The sequence below is a fragment of the Corvus hawaiiensis genome, chromosome W, assembly GCF_020740725.1.
Source record: "Corvus hawaiiensis isolate bCorHaw1 chromosome W, bCorHaw1.pri.cur, whole genome shotgun sequence".
Lineage (NCBI taxonomy): Eukaryota > Metazoa > Chordata > Aves > Passeriformes > Corvidae > Corvus > Corvus hawaiiensis.
The window spans coordinates 2,619,374-2,637,448 of NC_063254.1; the positions used below are offsets into that span (position 1 = coordinate 2,619,374).

The following is an 18,075-nucleotide window of genomic DNA, read 5'->3' on the forward strand; positions in this document are numbered from 1 at the left end:
GCAAACACCGTTGATGGCATTTGATTATCAGAGAAGCGACCAATTCAAACACTGTGGTCACAATCCTTTTCGGCTGGTGAGGCAAAAAGACCCATTCTAGGATATGCAAAGGATTGGGCCATTGTGCATTCCACTGGCCAATGATACTTGTAGGATGGAGGTCTGGAATAGTAATGAAAACAGTGATAGCAATGGAGGGATCCACTTGATAAACCTGACGAGTGGAAACAGCCCATTGGACCTCTTGCAGCGCTCGTCGCGCTTCCGGAGTCAACTCCCGAGGTGAATTCAGATCAGGATCCCCTTTTAATGTATTAAAAAGCGGGGAAAGTTGCTTTGCAGTTAGACCTAGATAAGGTCGTAACCAATTGATGACACCCAACAGCTTCTGAACATCTTTCAAGGTTTTAATCGAATCCGGGAATTGCACCTCCTGGTGTTGGATAGTTTGGTCCAAAATTTTCACTCCTAAATATTTCCAAGGAGGATGCTGTTGAACTTTCTCCGGAGCTACCTCTAATCCATAGGCATGCAGAGCAGCAAGCAGCTGAGGCTGTATTCTCAGCAGCTCGTCCTGGGTGGACGCTGCCACCAGGATATCATCCACATAGTCGTAGCAGCGTGCATAAGGAAACTGCTTGCAAACTCCGGCTAAAGCTTGGGCGACATACCACTGACAAATAATTATAGAGGGATTCCTTGTGGAATATAGGATACCCCAGGGGGGCTTGGGCATCCCAGGACTGTTGCAGAAGTAACCCTGATGGGGCCTCAGGCTGAAAGCAGGCTTGCAAGGCACCTGCTAGCTGGAAGCCTTGAACAGCCTTGGGAAAAGGTATACACTGGTCAGCTCCCCCGCTGCTTAGAGGCTTTCTCATGGGAAAGGGGCTTGAACTTTGGGAAAAAGTATAACTTGGTGTAACCGAATAATAAAACTGGAGCACGATGCTCAAATCGTATTTGTGTTCGTATCGTGACTCTGGCTGGATTCCCCTGCTCCCGGGACCTCCCCCCGCTACACGTGGCGCCCGAACAGGGACCCGGGTGAGTTTTTCTTCAGGCAGGTTCGCTTCAATGCGGTAAGACTCCGTATTTCATCGTATCGGTGCGGCGGAGCCAGGGGAACCAGAGCGGGTGGCCCCAAAGCCGAGTAAAGCCGAGGGCCCGGTCTCAAAGCAGGATAGCCAGCCGGAGGATAAGTCCCGAAGCTGAGTAAAGCCGGGGGCTAAACCTCAAAGCTGAGTGGCCAGAGACCGTATTTTCGCGCGGCCGAGTGAATACCCGCAGCACAGAAGCTATGGACTACGGGAGAGGACCTCGACTCCGAGCTAGCATCCTCTCTAAGAGAGGCGAGATCGTGAAAGACCGAGATCTGAATGCCCTCGTTACGTGGGCCCGGGAACATGGATTATTGAGTTACACTTCGCTTTTGTTTTCAACCGAGGCGTGGGGGGAAGTTGGATATAAATTGTGGCTGTCCACGATTGAGGGAGGAAAGGCAGCTAAAGAAGCTAAAGCCCTCGGCTTAACCTGGAGGGCAGTAACTAGCACTCTCGCAGAGATGAACTCAGAGAGGACAGTGGCTGCGGCTGCCATAGAGGCTTTAGGGAGTAGCAGCTCTGGGAAAGGAACAGACAGGGGTCTTATGGAGCAGCGGCCAGAGACCAGGGTGGAGTCCAGGGTAGCACGGTTCTTCAGGCTGGCTGCGAGAAGACCGATTAAAGGCACAGCAGCATCCGTCCGCTCACTGGGGGAGTTGCTGAATTCAGCAGGGCAGGATGTTACCCCTCCAACATCTGAGGGAGAAATGGCTGCGAAAGCGGAAGCTGAGCCGCCAGACCCAGGGGGCAGGGCACAGGCGGGCCAAGGAGACACAGGCAGTCCTGCTGTCCTGCCGAAAGCGGCAGAGCAACAGAGAGGTCCTAAAACCCAGCCAAAAGCGGCAGAGAGTTCACCCCCCCCCCCTGCCGAACAGCGGGACGTCCGGCAGCAGCGCGGCTTCTGCGGTTTCATCTCCTGCAAAGCCAAAGCCGGCCGGGGCGGCCCGGAAGCAGCCCCAAAAGAAGGAGAAGTACCAAAAATAACGCAAAAAGTAATCAAAAAGCTTGCTGACTTATCTACACAAAGCATTTTGCAGTCTATCTTTACAGCAGATGTCCTGTGTTCAAATTACTACATCAGCATCATACAGTTGTTATTAACCCCTTCATAGTTCCTGCTCTTGGAACGAACGTGGACTGCAATGCTACATAATGTCCTGCAACAACAGGGACATGTCATCGCTGCAGCACTGCCCAGAGCTGTGCCCAGCAAAGTGGTGCCATGCTACAGACCCCGAAACAAGAAAGCACAGTCAGCATCAGCTCCTGAGGAAAGTGACGCCACTACTTCAACAGCTGGGACTCTGAGACCTGTCCCGAGAAGCCTTGGGAGAGGCTGCAGACGTGGCTGAGTGAAGGAGCTGAGGACTTGCCAGATCCACCACTCTCCATAGCAGGAGAAACAGTGAGACTCTGGGGTGAATGTAACAGCTGCCCTAGGTGGCTGCTAGTCACTTGTGGTGGGTGTCGGGGAACTTTCTCCAAAGACAAAATTAAGAAAAAGAATTGCATAAATTTTTGGGTATAGCACCAAACACAGAGGTAGAATGAGAAATGGGTTTTTGACTGTCTTGAGACAGGAGCATTAGCGGACATTTTCAATCAGCTGTCCGCCCATTTAGATCGAGTGAAGGCAGTCAGTTTGGCTAGCATCTATGTTGTTACCTGGTGTTTCAGCAGCCAGGGCTCACGCTATTTTGCATAAACTTGCTTACTGGGAGAGGGATAAGTTAAACATAACTTCGCAGATGCTTGATGAGTTAAGTGTAGATGTTACTAGTGTTAGACATACAGTATTACAAAATCGAGCAGCCATTGATTTTCTACTACTAGCTCACAGCCACGGCTGCAAAGAGTTCCAGGGTATGTGCTGTATGAATCTTTCTGACCACTCTGTCCCAATTCACAAGCACCTCTCTGACCTCCAGAGGGGCCTACACATCCTTCAGGAGACAGACGACCCTATTGGAGATTGGCTTAAGGGTCTGGGCTTCACCAGATGGCTGCGTACCTTGGTAGTAGAAGACTGCCGATTGCTATTTGTAGTTATATTAGGTTTAATAATACTTGGGTGTATTTTTTTTTTGCCTTAAAGCGGGGCTGCGATAGATCATCGACCAGACCTGGGTTGCCCAAAAAGAAAACGGGGGATGTGTAGAGGGATTCCTTGTGGAATATAGGATATCCCAGGAGAGCTTGGGCATCCCAGGGCTGTTGCAGAAGTAACCCTGATGGGGCCTCAGGCTGGAAGCAGGCTTGCAAGGCACCTGCTAGCTGGCAGCCTTGAACAGCCTTGGGAAAAGGTATACACTGGTCAGCTCCCCCGCTGCTTAGAGGCTTTCTCATGGGAAAGGGGCGTGAACTTTGGGAAAAAGTATAACTTGGGGTAACCGAATAATAAAACTGGAGCACGATGCTCAAATCGTATCGGTGTTCGTATTGTGACTCTGGCTGGATTCCCCTGCTCCCGGGAGCCCCCCCTGCTACAGATAATTGGGCTGTTCCTCATCCATTGAGGGAGGACCTTCCATTGGTATCTCTTAGCAGGTTCAGCATTGATAATGGCAGGCACAGTAAAGGCAAAATTTGGTTTGTCATCAGGATGCAAAGGAATTGTGAAAAAACAATCCTTTAAATCAATGATCAGGATGTCCCACCCCATAGGAATCATGGTGGGAGAGGGCATGCCTGGCTGCAATGCCCCCACACCTTCCATTACTGCATTAACTTTCCGGAGGTCCTGCAATAATCTCCATTTCCCTGATTTCTTCTTAATTACGAAAACAGGAGTGTTCCAGGGGCTAGTAGAAGGTTCAAGGTGCCCCTGTTGTAACTGTTCCTGAACCAGCTGATGAAAGGTTACTAACTTCTCTTTTGGTAGGGGCCACTGTGGCTCAAAGATTGGTGTGTGAGTCAACCACCACAAAGGCTGTGTAGGATACTGTGCGTCCTTATGCACAGTGACCCCTGCTAAAAATTTGTCCCAATCCGTACGCCCCAAGCTGCCAACACATCCCGCCCCCAAAGGTTAAGGGAAGTGGTAGCAACATAAGGCCTAATTGTAGCTGTGTGCCCTTCTGAGTCCTTCACCACCACAGGCCGTTCGCTTAAATAGCTGTGTGTGGTTCCTCCTACTCCTGCGATGGCCGATCCCACCGGGGCTAAAGGCCATGAGGGAGGCCATGCAGAGAAGGAGATGATAGTTACATCAGCACCTGTATCAATCAAACCTCGAAGCTGAATCCGGGGCGGACGGGGGTTCGGCAGGACCAGGGTACATGTCATCTGTGGCCTTTGGTCAGAGATGTCTGCAGTCCAGAAGGCCTGCGGAAGTCCCATAGATCCACTGCCGTTATCTTCGTGAATTTGTTGTTCTATCCTGGGGACACAAGACTTAAAAGGCACTAATTTAGCAAGGCAGGTCTTTTCAGGAATAGTTACAGGGGGTTTTTGCGTGGAGACCATAGCACAAATCTGACCTTTAAAGTCAGCGTCAATAACTCCTGAGTGCACTAAGAGTCCTTGATGGGCAACGTCAGGTTTTCCCACCAGCATTGCACTGGATCCCTGGGCTAAGGGTCCATATGCATCCAAGGGCACCTCATAAATACCGCTAGAGTCTAAGACGACTGTGGCTGCGGTGTGGACGTCAAACCTGTCTGATCCCTGGGTGCCGTCTCTAGGGTGGCTGGGTAGGCCTGTGTCTGTACCTGTGCCACTCTCTGGGGGAGAGACTGCATTGGAGAGCAATTCCCCCTCCTTTCACCCCGGCGGAAGTTTCCGTACAACGGCCGACCATCGGCATGGGTCTGGGATCTACAATAGTCTGAGCAATGCTCTGGCCTGCCACACCTCTTGCACTGGGGGATTGGTGTGTTCTCTTTTTGGTTTGGCTTAGGCTGCTTCCGTTTTTTCGCCTGTTTTGGTTGCTTTGGTTCACGACCAGAAGATGTGTGAACAGGCTGCAGGAACGCAGCCAAAGCAGACCTTTTCTGGTTCCCAGATCCCACCTTAGCGCAGGCTTCGACTATGTCTGTTACCTCAGGATCCCCTGGAAAGGCATCTATGATTTTTCTGCACTCCTCGTTTGCGTTATCTCTCACTAACTGCCTTAACAACAACTGTCTTAACCCGTCATCCTCAACCTGCTTCTCGAGAGACTCTGATCTCCCTTGAACTATTTCAGTATATCGCTTTCTAGGCACAGACAACTCTATGGTTTTCAGCAGGGCAGCCATGCCGACCTGTTGAGCTTGCTGCAGGACGCTAGAGGACAAGGTACCCGCTAGACTGGGATCAGAGAAGGGACCAGTCCCCATCAAAGCATCCATTCCTGCTGTCTGTCTAGGATCGGCAGCAGGGAGCTGCATATTCGCTAATGCAGCCTTGTCAGCCAGCTTTCTCCAGGTTTTCTCAAAAACTGTAAATTGTACAGGTTGAAATAGAATTTGACCTAAGTGTCATATCAAATGGAGAAAGCAAATCTGTATTTATCACCCTTATTATCTGCATAACCTCAGCAGAACCTAGCCCATATTGTGCCACCTTGGATTGGAGGTCCTGGGCAACTTTCCAAGCAATCACCTCATGCTTATCATGCTCGCCTGAATTTGGGAGAGCCTTATACACTGGGAAAGCTTGGATCTCCCCTTTTGGGGAATCCCTACCATCCTGAACTTCTGGCACAGCCTGTGGATGAAGTTTAAGAGCTTCTCAGTTACGCCCAGAATCCTCAAATCTATTTGGCATTCCAGGTGTTTCCAATAACCTCCAGTCACCCTCCTCCAATGCTCGCATCCTTGCTGATTCTAAGAAGAGACTGTAGTGGGTCGGACGCACTGTTACCGTGCAGTCCTGAAAGGTCCAGGGGCGAGACCGGCGCAACATTTTTCTTCGCCACGCGGCTACAGCCGCCTGACGACCTGGGGCCAGAACCTCATCTGCCTCACTGCCCGACGATGAGTCATCAGGCAAAGGCAACTCAGAGACGCTGGGAGTGAACAGAGATGGACGGAGAGGGGCACTTTGGCTAAGTTCGCTAGAGCCAGAACAGACAGTACAGACTGCAGTTGTCTGCGCTGCAGTTTGAACAACAGCTTCTTTATGGGAGGCCGTCTCAGCCAGTTCCAACCGAACCGGTACTGGAGCCACTGCCGCCATCTCTGGGTCTACAGCCGCACCCTGCGCCGCGCTTGGTCCTCGTTCCGCGGCCGCGCTCGGCACCGCTCCCCTCGCTGCTGTTTCTTGCTCCCCGGCCGCGCTCGGCGCTGCCACCTCCGGCCGCCGCTCCGCAGCCGCCACCACTTCCGGGTTTTCCCGCGGCAGCACTACTTCTGGGTTCGCCACTGGCCATGCCGCTTCCTGGTTTGGAGCCACGGCTCCCGCGGGCGGCGCAAGCGGTGCTGGCGGTGCGGGCTCGGGGCGCCCTGCACGGCAGGGTGGCTCTGGCATCAGCAGCAGCCGCTCTAGCAAGCTGAACAGGTCCTCCAACCTTCGGGATATGTTCGGTAACTCTGTCAGCAAAGGCAGATGCTGTATTAAAAGGTCGATGGCTTGGTTCTGCGACTGTGCAGAACAGTCCAGCGCCAAGGAGGGCAGCGGGCCACACCCAGGCAGTCTCGGTGCAGTCTCGCCCGGCGCTACGCCAGCTAAGAAGTTATTTCCAGGTGCATACGCAACCGGGCTAGGAGCTGCTCTGGGGATCCAATTCGCTAAGCCGCTAATTTGTGGCCCTGGATAAGCCGTGGCCACCGCCAAGCTGAGCGGTAAGGCAGGCTGTGCGCCCTCCCGCTGCCCCGACCCCCCCCTGCCTCTGCCGGCGTGGGGTCTCTGGGGGCCGCGGAGTCCTGCGATTGTGCAGGGTGAGGTGGCACAGGCTCTGCCTGTGGAGCCGGGGGGGTTTTTCCGAATCCACCATCATTTACCCCGGCAGCCCGGTCCGCGGGGTCCCCCTCGGACATTCCTCTGTCACTCATCACCGAAATAGACGAGCCAGCTCGGCTGCTACAGTCAAGGTCTGTCAGCAGAAAAAATAATGAACGCCTGGTTTGATATAATTCTAACACTGCTGGCTCCCCAGATGGGAGTTTGTGCCGGACAGCACAGCCAAGTTCCTGCCATAAGGCAAAGTCCAGGGCAGTATCTCTGTCCATGGAAATCCCTTTTAAGGTAGCCCAATCTAATAATTCCCGAACTGAGTTTTCAGGAATGGAGGTATGCATTATACTAAACACACCTTTCCAGACCATTAGCACAGCGTTGGTTTGTGAGCCGCTGTTCGCCATTTCTCAGTCACATTGGACCTCCCGGTCCCAGGGGGGAAGGGGAACAGCGTACCTCTAGAGGAATTCGGCTTGGCTCGCAGCGTGCAGGACGTCAGAGAGTGCAGATCACGTTGGGCAGCACCAAATATTACCGCTGGCCTGGGCCCTAGGGTATATCACCGTGTCCCGCAGCCATAGGGAGGAGGAGGAGAGAAGATCCAGCAGGCAGGAATTGTGCAGCAAGATTGATTGATTTAATTATTTTACAAACTCTTTTATAGACTTTTTTCTTCATAGTCTAATTGGACAAAGGACCAACCACCCCTTGGGGGTGATTGGCTAAAATCCTAAAACATCCATTGTCAAAATATTTTTCTACTATACCATAAACAAGACTTTTCAAGGTTGCAGGTGGCTTGTTTGTTTACATTCCCTGCTACCTCTTCTGCATGAGAGAAAAGTCTCTCACGGACTTAGAAAATAGCAAGAAAATCCTTGCTAGCAGCATTTTTGTATCTACAGTTCAGTATCCCCTGGATGTTAAAGAGACCACCCTCCTGGTATTTAATCTGGTAATCTTCCTCCATATGTCTCGCAGCTTGTCTAGAATGAGAGCTCAGATTTCCAGCGTGACTGATGAGACACCTGGCCCAGAGGTGGAAAATCCTGAGTGGTGTGGGTAATGGGAGAACATCGGCCAAACCCTAAAGAAATTCTCTGACCCGATAGTTTGGGATTTCCCATCTGAACAAATTCAGAAACCAGCTGAGGTGGGGAAATATCTGAAAGAGAAATACAATGAAAATTCTGAGAAAAAGATCTTTGCAATATGTTGGGCTTTGGCATATGCCTATCGCACACTGCAGCAGGTAATGGTAGAGGGGCAGGAAGATAAATCAGCAAAGCCTGGAGACACCCCTGCAGTCACTCAGGCTGCAGCCACACCAGACAGCAAGCCCAAACCAGATGGAGAGTCTAAGCCACTGACAGTGGCTCCTGTCACGAGAAGAAAGCACACAACCAAAACTGATTGTCCAGTGAAAGATGAGGATAATGCAGGGGAAGGAACCTCAAAAGATGCAGGGGAAGGAACCTCAAAACCACCAACTGACTCAGGCACAGAAACCATTACTGAGTCCATGTCCATAAAGGACCTTCACAGCCTAAGAAAGGATTACACCCAACGGTTTGATGAATCCATAATAAGTTGGATGGTCCGTATTTGGGATGCGGCAGGTGATGATGTGATGCTGGACGGTGCTGAAGCAAGGCATTTGGGATCCCTGTCACATGATCCAGTGATCGACCAAGTGATGAAAAGGGGGGCTGACTCTACCAGTATCTGGAGATGGGTTTTGACAGGCATGACTGAAAGATATATATGTGCGGAGATGATCTTTACATGCAGCAAACCCCGTGGAAGACCATAGAACAAGGGATCCAACGCCTGAGAGAACTAGGGGTGGTAGAGGTTGTCTTCACAAATGACCCAGGATTGAGGAGTCCAGACCGGGCTAGAGTTATTCCATATATGTGGCGAAAACTCATACAACTTGGGCCACAAGGATACGCTTCTGCTTTAGCAATAATGAAACCGGACTACGGTGCAAATGAGACCGTGCGGGATATGGCAGTGAAGCTCTGAGCATATGCAGACTCTGTGCATGGCCCAACACATGCAAGAATCGCAGCTGTGGAAACATGTATGCAGAAAATGGAAAATGAAATAAAGAAGAATCAGCAGGAGATTAAAGCATGCCTTCTCCGCGGACATTCCCCAGAGAGAAGGAACATCCCACAAAGTGAGCTGTGGAATTTCCTGTGTGACAGTGGAGAAGACATGAGGAGGTGGGGTGGTGTAAGAGACGGTCCGAAGATCCCTCATCTGCCTCACGATCATTGCTGAGGACAGAGACTGAACACAGCAGTCCTGGCCTGGCTGAGGTTGGATGTCTGCCAAGTGTTGCCTACAGGTGTGCCCACTGGGAACTGGTACGCATTCCTGAGGAAAATGAGTGCAGGTCGCAATGGACTGCGCTGTTCTTGCTGCCCAGGTGGGAAGGACTGCGCTGAAGCGGAAAGGAATGACCTGTCCTGTACACCTGTCCTGTACACCTGTCCTGTACCTGTTTCCCAAAGCAACGGGCCCCATAACAATGGCTGTAGATTTCCCCACCTCTTGGCCAGTTGTCCCTCTCTTCTGAAAAGGACTATAAAGGGACTTTCTGAAATAACTGAGCCCAAGATCTCCCCACGGAAAGAAGACGAATCTATTGGCAGAAGACCATGAGGACTTCGTCTCATCCGTTGGTAGCTATTGCCCCCCCCCCCCCCCCCCCCCGCCCCTTTTTCTTCCTCTCTACTTTGTTTTTCTCTCTCTCTCTCTTTCTCTTCTCTACTGCATTACTGTGTTGTGGGGACTTGATAAAGGTGCACTGTTTTGATTAAAACTGAAATCTTTTGTGTCCTTTTGCACTCTGAGATCTATAAACGAACCATCACGACCCCCGCTTGCATTAGCGGATCATGACAGGTGGACAACCCACTTCTGCTCTGGCAGCACGAGTGCGTGAATTGAAGGAGTGCAAGTCTCAGAAAGGAAGTTCTACCAAAAAGGAAGTAGCTCCAGTTGCCTGTAGCCAAACTGCCAGAAATGATTGAAAAGACGATGGCATGTCCAATTCCCATCAAGGAACCTCTAAGATGCAGGCCCAGGGAAAGAAGGATAACCAGGCATAGAGGGCCCCTGCGTCTAGCCAGGTAGAGGCCAGGGAAAACCGTGTTTTTTGGACTGTGTAGATTCGTTGGCCTGGTACATCAAAACCACAAAAATATGATGCCTTGGCCGACACTGGTGCGCAGTGTACAATAATTCCATCGCAGCATGTGGGAGTAGAATCTGTTTCTATTGCTGGCGTGAGAGGTGGATCACAGGACTTGACCCTGGTGGAAGCTGAGGTGAGCCTGACTGGAAATGAGTGGAAGAAACATCCCATTGTGACTAGCCCAGAGGCCCCGTGCATTTTGGGCATAGACTTCCTCCGAAACGGGTATTTTAGAGACCCAAAGGGACTCAAGTGGGCTTTTGGAATAGCTGCTGTGGAGACAGAGGGCATTAAGCAATTGAACACTTTGCCTGGGCTATCAGAGAACCCGTCTGCATTAGGCCTTCTGAAGGTGGAAGAACAAAGAGTACCAATTGCTACCTTGACAGTGCATCGCTGACAGTACCGGACAACTCGAGATGCTGTGATTCCCATCCACAAGATTATCCGTGAGCTGGAGAGCCAAGGGGTGGTCAGCAAGACCCACTCACCCTTCAATAGTCCCATTTGGCCTGTGCGCAAATCGGAAGGAGAATGGAGATTGACTGTGGACTATCATGCCTTGAATGAAGTGAATCCACCATTGAGCGCTGCTGTGGCGGACATGTTGAAGCTCCAGTACGAGCTGGAGTCCAAAGCAGCGAAGTGGTATGCCACTATTGACATTTCTAATGCATTTTTCTCCATTCCTCTGGCACCAGAGTGCAGGCCTCAGTTTGCCTTCACCTGGAGGGGTGCGCAGTACCCCTGGAACCGACTGCCCCAGAGGTGGAAGCACAGTCCCACCATCTGCCATGGACTGATCCAGACTGCACTAGAAAAGGGTGAGGCTCCAGAACATTTGCAGTACATTGATGACATCATTGTGTGGGAGAACACCGCAACAGAAGTGTTTGAGAAAGGAGAGAAAATTATCTGGATTCTCCTGGAAGCTGGTTTCGCCATCAAGAAGAGCAAAGTCAAGGGACCTGCTCAAGAGATCCAGTTCCTGGGAGCGAAATGGCAAGATGGACGGTGTCAGATTCCCACTGAGGTCATCAATAAGATCACAGCAATGTCTCCACCGACCAACAAGAAGGAAACTGTCATAGTTTAGCAAGCATAGTCCCGGAAGGGATGTCCTTGCTAAGGGGTGCTTACAGTTTCCTCTGGGACCTGATAGAACCTATCAGCTGGCCAGTTTGAATATGGACAATTCTTTAAGCCACTTAAAGTTGTGACTGCCTCTGTGATCCACACTTAAGAATAGACAACCCCCCCAAGCTCTCTCTCATTTCTGGTGCTGGGGCAGGTGGCTGCAGGCCCCGTGCTGGGGCCAGTGGGCCCGGCCAGGCCCTGCTTGGGCCAGGCCGGGCCGGGCCATGGCCATCCTGGGTCGATGGACCTGTTCCACCCATGGAACTTCCCCCACAGCGCTGCTGTGGGCAGCCGGAGCGGCTTGGCTCTCCCCCCTCTCCACTTTGATAAGCTACATTCCAGCCGCAAGGCCGAGGTGAGATTAACCCTTTTTATTGCTGTGACGTGCTGAAAACCTGAGGGAAGAGAAAGAGGAGATGCTTAAAGCTGAAATTCTGTTGTGAAGCTATGATATATCAGAGCATCCCATTGTAATTTCATGAAGATATGGGGGGGTGGAGGGTTCAACTCGTAAGCAAAGCTCCTGCGCTGAGATAAGCAGATGCTGACGCCGCTGTAATTTCATGAGAAGTTTGGACAGGGAGAGATGGAAGCGATGAGGACTTTGGCTCCAAATGGGAAAGGAGAAAACCTCAGTTCCTAGAGATGCTCCCAGAGATAGTCCTAACGATGAAGATGAGGAAGACCCTTTGCTCCCAGGGAAGGAGAAGGGCCTCCGTTCTTAGAGATGAAATGCTCCCAGAGATGGGTGAAGAGAACTTTTGTTTCTGAACGGCTCAACCTTAAAATTGTACCCCAAAAAACTTCAAGAGTGGACCCTCGAAAGCAGTTGCGGGAAAAGCTGCAAGTCGGGGGAAGGGACTCACATGCGAGCAGAGAGACCTCTTCCTAAATGGACTGAACAATATTTAGAAGTGGGCGGCTGTCTCGTTGTGATAATGTTTTCATAGCACGAGCAAGAAGAGACTTCTCTTTCTAAATGAACTGAACAAGGTTATTATGGAAGTGGCAAACAAACTGAACATCTTAAGGGTTGTCTTTTTACATTTTCAGTGGGAGAAGGGAGGAAGGTGGGGGGAGGAGGACAGTTCTGAAGGTGTGGTATAATTTTTTTTCCGTTCTTTTAGGTCTGTTAATAAACTTCTTTATATTCTTTCAAGATTGGTGCCTGCTTTGCGTTTCTCCTAATTCTTATTTCACAGAAGATAAACAGTAATGAGTATTTTGGGCCAAACCACTACACTAAATTGGTGTTTCCGCCTGGTTACAAACCGAACCCACGACAGGAACACAAGCTTTCTTAGGTGCCATAGGCTTTTGGAGGATGCATATTCCTCAGTACAGCCAGATTGTGCGTCCTCTTTACCTGATTACCCGCAAGAAGAACGATTTCCATTGGGGCCCTGAACAGCAAAAAGCTTTTGCCCAAATCAAGCAGGAAATCGCTTGTGCTGTAGCCCTTGGCCCAGTCACGACAGGACCTGGAGTGAAGAACGTGCTCTACTCTGCAGCTGGGAGCCATGGTCTGTCCTGGAGCCTTTGGCAGAAGGTGTCTGGTGAGGCTCGTGGTTGACCACTGGGATTTTGGAGCCGAAGCTACAGAGGGTCCGAAGCCAACTACACCCCAACAGAGAAGGAAATCTTGGCAGCCTATGAAGGAATCCAAGCTGCCTCAGAGGTAATTGGCACTGAGGCACAACTCCTCCTGGCACCCCGACTACCGGTGCTGGGGTGGATGTTCTAAGCAGAGGTTCCCTCTACCCACCACGCCAGCAGTGCCACATGGAGCAAATGGATTGCTCTCATCACACAGCACGCCTGTATTGGAAAACTGAATTGCCCTGGGATTTTGGAAATAATCACAAACTGGCCTGAAGGTGAAAACTTTGGTCTCACTGATGAAGAAGAACAAGTGACACGCGCTGAAGAAGCTCCACTGTACAATCAACTGCCATCAGAAGACTCACGCTACGCTCTTTTCACCCACGGTTCCTGTCGCATCGTAGGGATGAAACGAAAGTGGAAAGCAGCTGTATGGAGTCCCACACGACGGGTTGCAGAAGCTACTGAAGGAGAAGGTGGATTGAGCCAACTCGCTGAACTCAAAGCTGTTCAACTAGCCCTGGACATTGCTGAAAGAGAGAAGTGGCCAAAGCTCTACCTCTACACTGATTCATGGATGGTAGCCAATGCTGTGTGGGGATGGCTGGAAAAGTGGGAAAAAGCTAATTGGCAGCGTAGGGGAAAACCAATCTGGGCTGCTGAACAGTGGAACGACATCGCTGCCCAAGTAAGAAAGTTAGTTGTGAAAGTCCACCATGTAGATGCCCATGTCCCCAAGAGTAGGGCTAATGAGGAACACCAAAACAACAAGCAGGTAGATCAGGCTGCAAAGATAGAAGTGTCACAGATAGATTGGAAACATAAAGGAGAGTTGTTCTTCGCTTGATGGGCCCATGATGCCTCTGGTCATCGAGGCAGAGGTGTCACCTATAAGTGGGCACGAGATCGAGGGGTGGATCTAACCATGGACAGTATCTCCCAGGTTATCCATGACTGTGAGACATGCGCTGAGATCAAGCAGGCAAAACTCGTGAAGCCCCTGTGGTATGGTGGGTGGTGGTCCAAATCCAAGTATGGGGAGGCCTGGCAGATTGATTACATCACACTGCCTCAAATCTGCCAAGGAAAGCGCTATGTGCTCACAATGGTAGAAGCCACCACAAGATGGCTGGATACCTACCCTGTGCCTCATGCTACAGCCCGTAACACCATCCTGGGCCTTGAAAAGCAAGTTCTTTGGAGGAATGGCACCCCTGAGAGAATTGAATCTGACAATGGGACTCATTTCAAGAACAGCCTTATAAACACCTGGGCTAGAGAACATGGCATTGAGTGGGTGTACCATATCCCTTACCATGCACCAGCAGCTGGGAAGGTTGAGCGATGTAATGGATTGCTTAAAACCCCCTTGAAGGCACTGGGTGGGGGAGCTTTCAAAAATTGGGAACAGCATCTAGCAAAGGCCACCTGGTTAGTTAACACCCGAGGTTCCACCAATAGAGCTGGTCCAGCCCCATCTGAATCCCTGCATACAGTAGATGGAAATAAGGTCCCAGTAGTGCATGTCAGAGGTCTGTTAGGAAAGACTGTGTGGATAAATTTTGCCTCAAGTACAGACAAACCCATCTGTGGGGTTGTCTTTGCTCAGGGACCTGGTTGCACATGGTGGGTAATGCAGAAAGATGGAACAACACGTTGTGTACCACAGGGAGATCTGATTGTTGGGTGAAAACCACCTGTAGTGTGAAATGCTTGTATACCCCTGCTTGCTGATTGTCACTGTCACTGTTTGTACATAGCTGTGTATATATATGTATGTATTGATGTGTGTGTATGTAGAGCTAGAATATATTAATTTGGGTATTGAGCCAACGATATGGGATAAGGGGTGGAATGTCTTGGGGTGACTTTATGATGTGTATCCCATATTGCTGCCCATGCCCAGAAATTAACTTTGTGCCTTTCTATGCCTCTAAACTGAGCCTGAGAGGGGGAAGGAAAAACTGGAAAAACTGAGCAAAACTTTCTCAGAGCAGTTTTTGCTTGTTCAAGGTCACACAGAGATAGCAGTTTTTTTCCCAGCTGCGGCAGGGGGAGCGAGGAAGCACCCGGCTTCCTGCTTTCCAGTCAGCTTTTGGCCAGTTGTTTCAGTTTCTTGTTCTCCAGAGAGAGACTGAGACTTGAACTTTGTTTTTCCTTCCCTGGAATTTTGGATTTTCTCCCTTTTCCACTGGACTGCTTTCAACCTCAGAGCACATCAGGAGGACTTTCCATCGGGCACAGAGGGCCTGGCCCTAGCCCAAGCCCCAGCTCCCAGGAGACCAAAGGGAGGAGTCTAACACTTTCCCAGGTTTTTCCTCCACAGCGAAAGATTTTATTATTTAGCATTATTTTCCATTCCCGTGTGTTTGTTAAATAAATAGTTTTATCTCCTTAACTTTCCTTCAAGCAAAATTTCTTTTTTCCCGAACCTGGTGGGGGAGGGGTGGTTGTGCCTTCTCTCAGAGGATATATTTCTAAATTTGGCCAAACCGGAACAAACTGAAAAGCAGAGCACTATGAGGACTTCTATGGGGAAAGTTACCTCCATCTCAAGCCAGACCCTAACAAAAACTACATTGCAGGGAGATGGCAAATTTCAGCTTGCTTTAACAGCTATTAAAAAAGGGAGATGGGCATTGGAAAGGAGGGCGGTCCCTCATTGCCCTTGAATTCTATGTTACAGAGGCATGTTAGGCACTCACTGAAAGGCATCTTCATTTCTTCAAGATCCCCAAGAAATTGGGTGAAGTTTGGTGACGCGGTTGTGTAAATAACCCAAGGACTTCACCTTTATTTAATCGTCCCAGGGCAGAGATTGAAATGATTTACCGGAAGTAGATGGAAACTGCACTGGTGCAGTGTTTGCTTACTGAATGGCTGAGGTAGGTAATGCCTATTGTTCTGTCTATGTACCTAGAAGGTGTTCCTGCTTTCAGGGGGGTGGGGGAATTTTGGAAAAGCTAGGTAAGGCTTATACATTCCGAGAGACTGGGTGATTGCCATACTCTTTAGAAATTTGTGGTGCCTTGTGGAATTTTATGCCCCGCCTCACAGGCAAGGTTTTTGATACTTTGCTCCGAACTGAAGAGAGCCAAGTATTATGAAACCGAGATCCACTGGAGAATTGTAGGATCCAAGAGCAGCCCAGGTGTGAAGGGACCTCAGAAGATCATCTGGTCCAGCCTTTTCTTGGAAAGGGAGCCTAGATTAGATTGTCTAGCACCCTTTCCAATAGTATCTTGAAAACCTTCAGCGATGGGGACTAGTGCAACCTCTGCCCATTGTCCCTTGTCTTCTCCATGTGGCTCCTTGTGAAGAGACAGCCTGTGTCCTCTTTGTAGCCTCTTTTAAGTACTGGAATACTGTGATGAGGTTCCCTCTGAGCCTAGGCAGGTGCCTAACAGTTTGTAACGAATTCCTTTCTCTTTGCTAGCCTTCATGCAGCCCATAGCTGCTTTTAGATGCTCCTCCACAGCTTTCCGATCATGCCTAACCCATTTTTCCAAGAACTTACGACTCGGGCTTATTCCATGCTTCTGTAAGTAGCCATCGCTTGCCATCCTGCCAACTACGCCAATTTGTGCAAATGGGTGTTTTAGGTCGCTTAAAGAATCACCGGCAAAGGTATCAGCAAAAGCAGGTTTTGTATAAAGGTGAAAGCTCAACAAAGTTTGTTGGCATGGTTCATTTTACTACTACAAAATGCTTAAGGCACACACAGAAAAATTAAACTAAAGTCTAAAATCAATCAATCTAAAACCAAAATCAACTCACAAATTATCTATGTGGCAGCTGGGTTGGGGTGAGGGAGGAAAGGGTAAGTATAAAAAAAAATAAGGAATACACCCCCGCTGTGTCTTCTCCACGTGGCTCCCTGTTAAGAGACAGCCTCTGTCCTCTTTGCAGCTGCCTTTTGAGACCCAGAATACTGTGATGATGTTCCTCCTGAACCTTCTCTTTTCCAAGGGAGAAAAAACCCAACTGCTTCAGGATTTCCTCATAGGGCAGGTTCTCCAGCCCTTTGATCATCTTCATGGCCCTCCTTGGGACCCTCTCCAGTCTGTCTCTCTTTTTTTGAATTGTAGGGACCAGAACTGGACACAGTGCTCCAGATGCAGCCTGAGGAGGTGGCCTCTCTGAGAAGAGGCCAGGGTCTGCCCTGCGAAGGACACAGCTAGTTCCTGCCAGCTAGGCACTGGACTCCCTGAGGGCCAAAGCTAAGCAACTCAACAAAGCTGGTGGCGCCCCTGTGTAAGCATATTTAAGAAAGGGCAAAACACTGTCCGGGGCAGATATTTCCCTGCTGCCCTTAGATCTGGCAGGTGGCTATGTCCTGAAGGAACTTTTTCATCCTATTTTCTTCCCCTGTCCTTTTGGGGAGGGGCAGTGAGAGAACAGCTGGTTGGACCCCTGGCAGTCAGCCAAGATCTGGCATCAGAAAGCCTTAAAAGCAGATTTGTCAATGTAGAAGTAGAAGGGGGTTGGTGGCTTAGAGACTGATAGTGATCGGGGTAGGAACAGGACGTTTTGGGAGTAGCAAAGTCCATCAATATCTGGGGATCCAGTCACTTTGAGAGGGGGAAAGTTTCAATGGAAAAAGCCTTCTTTCTGAGCAATAAGAGGTTCTTGTGAGAAAAAGGATCTAGTCTCCATTTTTTGCACTTGGTAATACAAGTGGCAAAGATCTGGAACTCCTGCATTGAAAGGGATGCCTCTGAGCAGAGCCTGTTGGGTGCTTTTTGTGTGTTTGTGTTTGTGTGTGTGTGTGTGTGTGTGTGTGTGTGTGTGTTGGAAACCCAGGACCAGCTATAAAGATGCCATGGAGGATACGTGAGGGTGGTCTGGCTAACCTTGATTAAGACAGGGCCTTAGGGAAGGCAATGCCTTGAGGATGTGAAGGGTAAAAGGACAATAAGTAAGGCTGGCAATGTCATTCCCAACCCTTTTGTCGGGAGGGATTAGGACAGAACGTTGGTTTGACTGAAGCGCAGGCACCAATCCGTCTTCTATAACTGCAACTTCAGCAGCAAAGGATACCCAAAGCTGAGAATCAGGCACCAATGGTGCTGCATTGGGTGTGGCTGAGATGGAGCTCGTTTCCCCACAGGAGCTCTCTCAGTGTCATGCTTTGCATTGGTTGCTAGA

At 50.0% G+C, this 18,075-nt stretch overlaps 1 long non-coding RNA gene across 1 annotated transcript; it reads left to right on the forward strand.

Moving 5' to 3' along the window:
• The first annotated feature begins 1,728 nt into the window (after positions 1-1,728).
• Positions 1,729-17,361, forward strand: LOC125319359. Its single transcript, XR_007200680.1, has 3 exons — positions 1,729-2,071; positions 2,495-2,505; positions 17,352-17,361. It is a non-coding gene; the product is annotated as an uncharacterized LOC125319359 (long non-coding RNA).
• The last annotated feature ends 714 nt before the right edge of the window (positions 17,362-18,075 follow it).